Source organism: Papaver somniferum, chromosome 3 (genome assembly GCF_003573695.1).
Source record: "Papaver somniferum cultivar HN1 chromosome 3, ASM357369v1, whole genome shotgun sequence".
In the NCBI taxonomy this organism is placed as follows: Eukaryota; Viridiplantae; Streptophyta; class Magnoliopsida; order Ranunculales; family Papaveraceae; genus Papaver; species Papaver somniferum.
The window spans coordinates 143,574,929-143,584,145 of record NC_039360.1 but is presented as its reverse complement, the minus strand read 5'-3'; the positions used below and the strand labels follow the sequence as shown (position 1 = coordinate 143,584,145).

At 36.6% G+C, this 9,217-nt stretch overlaps 1 pseudogene; it reads right to left on the bottom strand.

The window, feature by feature from the left end:
• Nucleotides 1–441: 441 nt before the first annotated feature.
• LOC113357584 lies at nucleotides 442–8,314 on the bottom strand (annotated as a pseudogene).
• Between the last annotated feature and the right edge of the window lie 903 nt (nucleotides 8,315–9,217).

Genomic DNA, 9,217 nt, shown 5'->3' with positions numbered 1-9,217 from the left:
AAAAAAAAAAAAAGTAACACAAGAACCCCAAAGAATTTGGTGAAACCAATTTTGGTTTCATCATTAAATTTGATGGAACACCATAGAATTTGATGAAACCAATTTTGGTTTCATCATAAAATTTGATGAAACCAATTTTGAAATTTGGGTTGTCGTATCAAATTTTAAAAATTTGGAGTTTTGCATCAAGTTTGTTTAAGATAGAGTTTTAATGAATCCCAACATCTGATCGGGGTTTTGTACCACAGGTTTAGTCACCTTGGGTTTTTATAACCACTATTCTAAATAACTAATTTGTACCGGGTTGATTTGGTTAGAGTCCATAATATACCTCTTATGGACTAAACCATCTTTTTCCCAACCCGAAGATCTTCAACTTCAGTCTGAAAAAAAAGTCTTACGATTTTAATGAGCAACGAGAACAAGAGCTTACGTCTTTTGTGAATAGCAATAATTAACTTTTAACACAATCGATATTTACAAGATGCTTTATCTTCATCACCGAATCCTATCTAGATTCAGAGTAAGTACCAGTCATCCTTTTTGAATACAAAGAGCCAACTACTGGAACTTCAGGCAGATGATACCATTGAAGAAAGAGGTTGAAAATTTGTGTTCCCAACGAACCAGAATAAAGCCCATTTTAGGTTGCAGAGTGTGTATTTAAGAGCCTTGGTCCAGTTCTCCTGCTTGTTAAAGCTCTGTGTGATAGAGTGGGTTTCCACTTTATCATTCTCAATCCTATAAAGCATACAGACGCACAAGGTTAGCACACACAGGAGATTGAGATATCTAAAGAATCTAGGCATGTCTACTCAAAGATGGAAATTATCCAAGTGGTTTCTGGTCAATCGAAGCACTGACATTTGGCCTGTTAGGCTATCAGAACTCTTAGGACTGAAAGTTTATAGTTGTAATAAAAATTTAGTTGGCACAATGATGAAGAGGATCATCCCTACAAACGGAGCGCCTACTCGCAGTCCAATTAGTCGACCAATCACATGTTGGACGGAACCATAAATTTGGATTGCAATTATTGCAGAGACCGAACACTGCAAATACAGCAGATGCTCAAATTTGCATATGCATAAATTCGAAAATGAAACTTTTTGTTGCTGCTAAATATGCATTTGAGGAATAACTAGGTCATCTGAGTGTCTACATAGAGTCCAGTATTTCTATCCTTATAACCCATTTGACCAGTCAAAACATGTTTGACTCTCCTCTTCCACATTTATTTAGAAACCCTAACCATACCCTCGCACAACAAAGGTCGTCCCCCAGTTACCTTTGAAGTCATCTATGCCATTGTAAAGCACTCAATTACACCAAAATCAAAATGAGATGGATAACGAGAAAAAAACATTAAACCTGTATGGAAGAAGAAAGGGAATCAGATTTATTTCTTCACAACATTAGCAAACCCTGGACTTATAAAAGAAGATGACCCTGAGAGAACCTAAGATTTGTCAAAGATGAAAAAGATTAGGATGAAGTTGTTAAAGAATATAAGAGCTGCAGCTGGTGACAAAGATGTTAGAGAAATGCGGAGTTGCAGTCGGTGGTATGGAGTTCACATTAGCATGAGAGGGAAAAAAAAAGTGAAGAAAGAGAAGAGATCTTTAGGGTAGAAAGAGAAAGACAGGAGAATGGTCGATAGCAAGATGGCAAATTTTCACAAGCATCTGTAAAATTGGTTTGCACTACAGAGTTTCGCATTTCATAGCATGCCAAGGGCCTTTGGCACGACTGCAATTAATCACCGGGCGAACCTATTAGGACCCACTCCCTCCCTGGACTGCTTTCAATACCATTCAGATGGATTAGTGAAATGATGTATCTAATTCTAAGGGAAGATGGTAAGAACACACTTGTCAGAAGTACTTATGTACTTTCCTATTATCAAGCCCGTAAATTCCTACATAAAAAAATAATTCATTTGGACACCTGTATCACCACTGAGATTTTAGTGAATCTCTCTTCCAGTGAAAAAAAGAAGGTGATCTTACTTGTAAGGCAGCTTGAAGCACTTTTCTGGTGGAATGTTGTTTTCTTGATCCTTAGAATTTGCGAACTCAGCAAACTCCTTAAGGCATGTTAAGAACAGAGTCATTGCCTTGTCATAGCGAGTGCTCCAAAATAGGTTCACAGGACCAAATCTGTTGAGGTCAATGATTTAAATTATGAGTACAATAAATAGATTAAAAAAGAACCTAATAAAAGAAATGAAAAAGTCAGACAGAAACAAATTGAGAATCAAACGGAGAAAAATTGAATGGAAAACTAAATTTGTGTGGCAAGAGGTGCACATATTCTATCTTCATTTACCAAAAGTAAAACAGATAGCATGATCTAACAGTTCTACCTATGGACAATTTCCTGATTTACCCCAACATTTTTCAGTCTCCAACTAGGTTTGCAATGGCAAGGAATGGTTTCTGGGTGGAACCCACTAAATGGTGAAATCAAACTCCTCCTACCTATTAGATCATGAAGCGGAAGATCCAAGAGACCATTAACAAGCTCCCTTTTTTATTAAAGACACACCTATTTCTACAAATTATTTAGTCAAGTGCAGTTAAATATAAAAAACTCGGTACATACAGCTCGTATGTGTTGTTGTTGCTATCCATAATTCGAGGGTAGCTTCCCATGGGAATAATTTTGGTTCGATATCTGGAAACCTATAAATTAAGGAAAACTCATGAACAATTAAATGGAATAACGACTTTCTGAGAGCATAGGGTATCAATAAAAAAAACAATCAACATATCTGTTGTGTGCCAAGGTCAAGTGACTTAAGAACTTAGCATTACCTTATTGCTACTAGGTAGTTCACATAATACCTATTCATATTGGTAAGTAAAAAATCACCTAGGAAGTGGTGTATATGGTGGGAAAATGTTTTCAGCAGGGATCCTTCCAAGTTCAAACCCATAAGATGACATCAATCTGAAATAGTGATCCTGCGAACTTGTATACAGAGAGACGTAAAACCGATTAAGGATACGGAAATTTTGGCCTGAAGTACTGAGCCATTGTGTGAAGGAGAAGACATGCCTGTCCCCAGGCGGCATTTAGCTCATCCCACTCAACCTAAATATTGAAGTAAAGAACATATCAAAAGCCGTGAGAGAACTATTCTGAAACCACCAAAAGTGAGAAGAGACCCTTAGTTCATGAGTCCCGAGGCAAGCATTTCTCAATAAGAGTAGCCTAGTTGCAGAACAGCATACCGGGATCTTCGGAAGACGGCCAAGTCGAAAATTGTTTATAGTTCCAAATTCTCCATCATGCGATATTGGAAAGGCATCATTGAGAACATTGGTTCGCTTCAAAGATTCTAAATGTGCTTGTGAAACTTCAATCTTTGCCAATATCGAGTCTCTTTCTTCCTGTGGATCACCAAAATTTCAGAGTTCACAGTTGTTGGCTTCACGGGAAGCAATAAATAAAAAATAGAGAAGACAAACACCAATTCTTTACAATATTCTCCAATCCAAGCTTTAACAACAAAACTAAATGTTATTTTTCTGGTAAAAAGCAGGATGGTTAACAGATAGCATGTAAGAACAAACGGCATCTTCTAGATTTAAACAGACCTATTCACATCAAGCTAAAAGGTTCTGGTTGAATGAAACTAGCCAGTGTTTCGTTATTATGTTTATTTAATGGGAAGTGCTATTCCACTCCCCAGTCACCGCCCCGTTCACCGCCCTAGCAATCCACACATCTAAAGCCCTAATTCTTGAGATTGGTGAACCCCTTTGCGTGAATAGCAAATCTAGAAGTGAATAATATTTGGGAGGTGAACGGGGTGATATATTAAGGAAGTGAATAAAGTTTGTGTTATTTCATTTTGATTGGGTCGGGCGGTAGGAATTAGATGGTGATGAGTTTTGAACACAAGTTGTGGTATCAACACCCCATCACTTTACCACTCTACTAGAAAGGCATCTGCGGGTTAATAGTATTTATTTTTTTTATTCAAAAAGGATTTATATTAATTAAACATGATGATTACAGATTGTGAAATCTTCCTTAGCCCAATCTAGAATATCCCGTGGAAGATTATCTACATATTCAAAATCTATCCTATCTATTCTGGCCTTCTTTGCTACTTTATCTGCCAGGCAATTCTTAAGTCTATTAACTGAATAGTTAATACTCCCTCCGTCCTAGTTTACTTGCCAAAATAGGATTTTGCAAAAACTTGAAAGAAATTCAAATTACTTCCACATACATCATCAATCTTTCAAATTACTTGTTTAATATACTAATTTTTGTATCCTAGTTTTTATTTCTTTCTTGATAATTAGATAATTTTAGTGGGAAATATAGTAATTTTTTGGTACACTTTTGTTAAAAAAAACTCAATTTTGGCAAGTAAACTAGGACGGAGGGAGTAGTTGCTAACCTAAGAACCTACAAGTTATCGTTGGTTACATCAACCTCGTATTCACGGGCCTACTTAACTGTGAAAAAGAATGTACGAGATAAAAAATTATGAACAGCAAAAGTATGCAGAATGCAGGGTTTACAGCTATTCTTGATGAGGTGCATCGACCATGTACGTATTAATATTGACAAATATGAACCAGAAAAAAGAATGAAACATCTAAGGTGTTGCTTATGAGAATATATAAGAAAAGTATACAAGATAATACTTGTCTGCATATCTACTCTAAGTTCTTAAAATGAATACACAAACCAAGAATCAACATATTCACATAAAAATCCTGAAAGATTTTAAAATGCACTAGCTGAAGGAGTCAATCAGATAAGACAGATCAAAATACCTGATGTCTAGTTAACTGAAACTGGAAATTATTGAACTCGTGCCAGTACCTAATTACATTCAATTGACAACAGACAGATAGTCAACAATCTTTGGGGTGGGGTGGGGAGAAGAAAGAGAGGACCCAATTAATGATGCACCTTCAGGTATAGTAATCCAATCTACTACAGCTTGTGAACAAGCAAATAATAGGTGTTACCACTTACCGTTCCTCTTGGTCTTTAAATTTGTTAGATTTTGCTTCCAAATCCTTCAATTCAGCATCAACTTCTATACACTGTTTCTCAGTTTCCTCAATTGCTGCTTCAAGTCTTCGTTCTTCTTCCTCAATCTTGAAAAGGTAACCATAAACCAGTAAAAACGGAAAACACGTAAGACAAGATATTGCAAAACTCAACTAGAAGACCGTTGCATACTAAAGGAATCCAAATAGCATAAACAGAGTAACAGAATTTCTTATTAAGTGTGAAGGAAATAGTAGCTTCTTAAAGATGGTTAGAACCAGATGACTGACAAATTAGGAAGTTAAGATAGAAATCCTATTAAAACAACTTAGGGGATCTGAAGCTGATTTTCACCACTTTCAGAGAGGAAGTAGATTTAATATCAGCACTAGATTGGTTTTATATCAATATAAATAGAACATGCAGTAAAAAGGACAGCAAATAAGGTCTATAAAGAAAACTAGAGAACATCGTTAATGATGTAGTCAAGTTGTGAAATAAGAACTCAATCTGTACATGTTGCTCTAGTGCTCAGCATACACTAGAAACTATTCACTAACAACACAGTAAGTAAATAACTTATTGGCGAAGACAGTTTCCCTTTTTTGCCAAAAGTAAAAGACAAGAAGTATGAGTCTGGTGATGCAAACTAAGCACCTTCAACTTTTCGCGAAAAAAATCAGCCTCGCTCATAACATCACGTGTCTCTCCTTCAAGACGCTGAAGACAAGCTTCATACGCTTTAATGTCCTTGTTCACATCGTCAACCTCTTTATCAAGTTTATCAGACAATACCCGCATACATTCCAAACATAAAGGTTGTTCAACCTGTATAACAATAAGGCAAGAGAAAGCAACAATTTCACAAGATTTATAACAAAAGCTTCAGATTCATGGTCACAGATGATAGTTTGAATACTAAAACAAAATGAAAAGATATAAAGGAAGTTTGAGCATTAGACCTGAGTCTGGGTGGTGGCGATATCAAATGCACGTTTCAAAACAGTAATACCCGAGTGAAAATCAGAATTGTTTGGATGCAAATGGTTACCAGGAATTCCTCCAGATAACGGTAAATGAGCTCCTCCATCTGAACCAGATTCACTATTGTACATGGACGCAGCAGCTGGTGGCAACACAACAAAGGAATCTTCCATTGCTTTCCCACTCGCGCGGGTATCTCCTGGTCCACCACGAGGCCGGGGAGGAACACCACCTTGTGATGAATTCTTTTGCTTCGACAAAACAACAAAGGAATGATCCATTTTAGTTGAAGCCATAACGCTGCCTGCTCCTCCATGAATAGAAGAGCCCTGCATTCCTGAAACACATGCTTATCCTTTACATTAAACTGGAAATTCTGAAGCTCTAACAAACTGAAACAATGAGATTCAAAATTTGAGTCTAACAGGAATTATCACCCATCAAATTCAAACAATTTTCCCAATAACAAATAGTAAATAAATCCATTGAAACTAAGGATTCAAAGGAAGCAAAATATAGGTTGGCAATTTGAGATTCTTGGAATTAAGCTAGTCTAGTCCACACACCACAACATAAGATTGAACTGTTGTCAATAGAATCGACTGAGCAAATTCGAACAGAAATTAAATTATTCCCAGCTTCTAAAGTTCCAGATTTTTAAGAAATTTAAGTCAAAATTGAAAGAAAACAATTTAAGAATTTAAGAGATGATTGAATAAAACTCTAACCAGCACGAGAAGCGGATTCATTTACGTAAGAATCAACACCGACAATACAAAGTGCGTGACGACAGTTTTGACACTGCCATCTGGGAAGATTTGGATCGACAGGAAAACTTATTCCTTTGTCTGATGAGATATCATCTTTCATGGTACTAGATGACTGCTGTAGCAGTGGGGGGCCGACGAAGAGATGGACCTGCGTATCAACTCCATATGTTCAGTCTAATTTCTGAAGTCACAGAAAATGATTTGGTAAAAAAAAATAGAGAACATGTAAAGAAGCACATACGTACAATAAGATAGATGAATAAGGCTTTGATAATGTATAACAATTGTATCCGTGGAAAAAAGAAATTAAATTCAGAAATTGTTATACCAACAAACCGTGGAAAAGTTAGACCACCACTTCATAATACTACAAGGATACAACTTCTCTATGTTGAAAACGTTTATGGATATAAGAGGGTTGTCATTTTACAGTGTAAAAACTGAAAAGGGTGGGGACTGGGGGAACCTCAGTGCCAGCTTCTAAATCATTTGCAAAAGCACCCATGTAAGGCATGTTTCAAGGTGGTTCCCCCACCTCAAACATTGGGGAACTTCAATGAGAAAAACTGACCCTACACAGACAGCAATAAAGCAATTCTAATTGGGTCACCATGAATGAGCGGACATCTTCCTCAAGAAAATACCAAGATGGATTTAAAAGAACAATTTGTTCCTCTATGTCAAAATCACCATCAAATACACCAACACCAATACAATATATGAATAAAACACAGTAGATGATTCACAGGATAAACCAATTTGCCAACTTGAAGTTCCAAATGAGTAATCTTCATGCTCAACACATGAGTAGTTTATCTGTAGAAATGTTAGCAGGCTACTCCTTGAAAGAGTAGCATAATCATTCACCTCAACCTATTTATTGAGTATACGCTCTTTTAAGCACAAGGAATCACAACTGTAAGATGAGGGATGGCACCATTACTCAAAAACCTTAAATAAACAAAACCAATTAGCTCTTCAAAATCTAAAACTAAAATCAAATTTAAGGCACATGACAATTAATTCATTGAGGCATTTTATCGAATATCAGTAGAGCAATACTGTTTTCTTTTCTTTTGACAGAAACGATCAAAGTAGTAATGGATTAAATCCGAGGAATAAGAATACCTTGCAGAGTGAGAAGAGAGATTTCGAAGCAAGAGCTGCGACTTTTCGGGCTAGCCTGATATTCGAAAATTTTGAATCAACTCGGCAAATTTGAAGTTAACAAAGCTTGTAAACGGGTGCTCCGTTTTCTCAGAAAAATCAATCTGCTAACTGTGAATCCGATCGACCAGCTGGAGATTTTGAACAATTTTGAATTTTGTTTGTTTGGTAATATTTGATTGAAATTGATGATCAACTTGATTGATTATCTCGAATTTCGTTTCAATTTCATGAAATTGGTAAAAAGGAAAAACTGAATTTATCTTTTCTGCACAAATATTGTGACGGACATGAGGACAGTTTTTCACCCGTAACAGAAGTTACAGAACCAGAGGGAGATTTCTAGGTTGATTTACTCGCTCCAAGTTTTCCAAAGCTCCGTGTATCAATGGATATTTCCACCCAGCCATAAGAGCTCCTGAAGGACCTGAACACATCGGTACGTACTTCCGCCGTTGGGCCAGGGTATCAACGAGTCGGTTCCGGTCTCAAAATTGGAACCATTTTTTAGGGACGATGGTTTTTTTTTTGGGACCGGTCTTATTAGGCCAATCTCCCTGTACTTATAAGGGTGTCCTAAAGTTAGGTAAATACACATTTACCCTTTACTTTAGTTTATTATCAAAGTTAGGTAAAGAACGGGCACCTAGCTCAGCTGGTCATCCTCGTTTCCCAAAGTTTCATGCGTTCCAGGAGGTTTCAGGTTCGAGTCCCCAATGGCGTAATATTGCAAAAATTAACATGGAAGGTAGAGTTAGTTTGCCCCCCTTGTGACACAATCTCAGCCCCCATCCGCTTCGGCTCCTTTGGCTAGGGTACCCATGAGGCTCGCTGGTAGGCTAGCACAGCAACCTGTTTAATTAATGTAGTAGTATGTCGTTGGAGCTTAGCTTGTTAGGCTTCCAACTAATTTCATGTAATAATCGTTATCCAATAACATAATAATATTAACCTAATAATTATATAAATCTAATCATATATATCTAATCTAAATGAATTTATTAATCAAAATCAAAATCAAAATCAGAAACAAAAACAGTGGGGAATCGAAATTTTTTAGTTTTGAAAAAAAAAATTGTTCTCTTCTTCTTCTCTCTTTCCTTGACGTTCCTCGTTCGATTGAAAAATGAGTATTAACCATCAAATGAGTTGAAAATGGAAGTTGCAGAGAGAAGTTCGGGTAGGAATTATGTGAAAAAATTTGTCGAACTAACCGAACCTAATGGAAATGATGAACATGAAGAACAATTTGGTTATGTCGCAAAAAACATTTC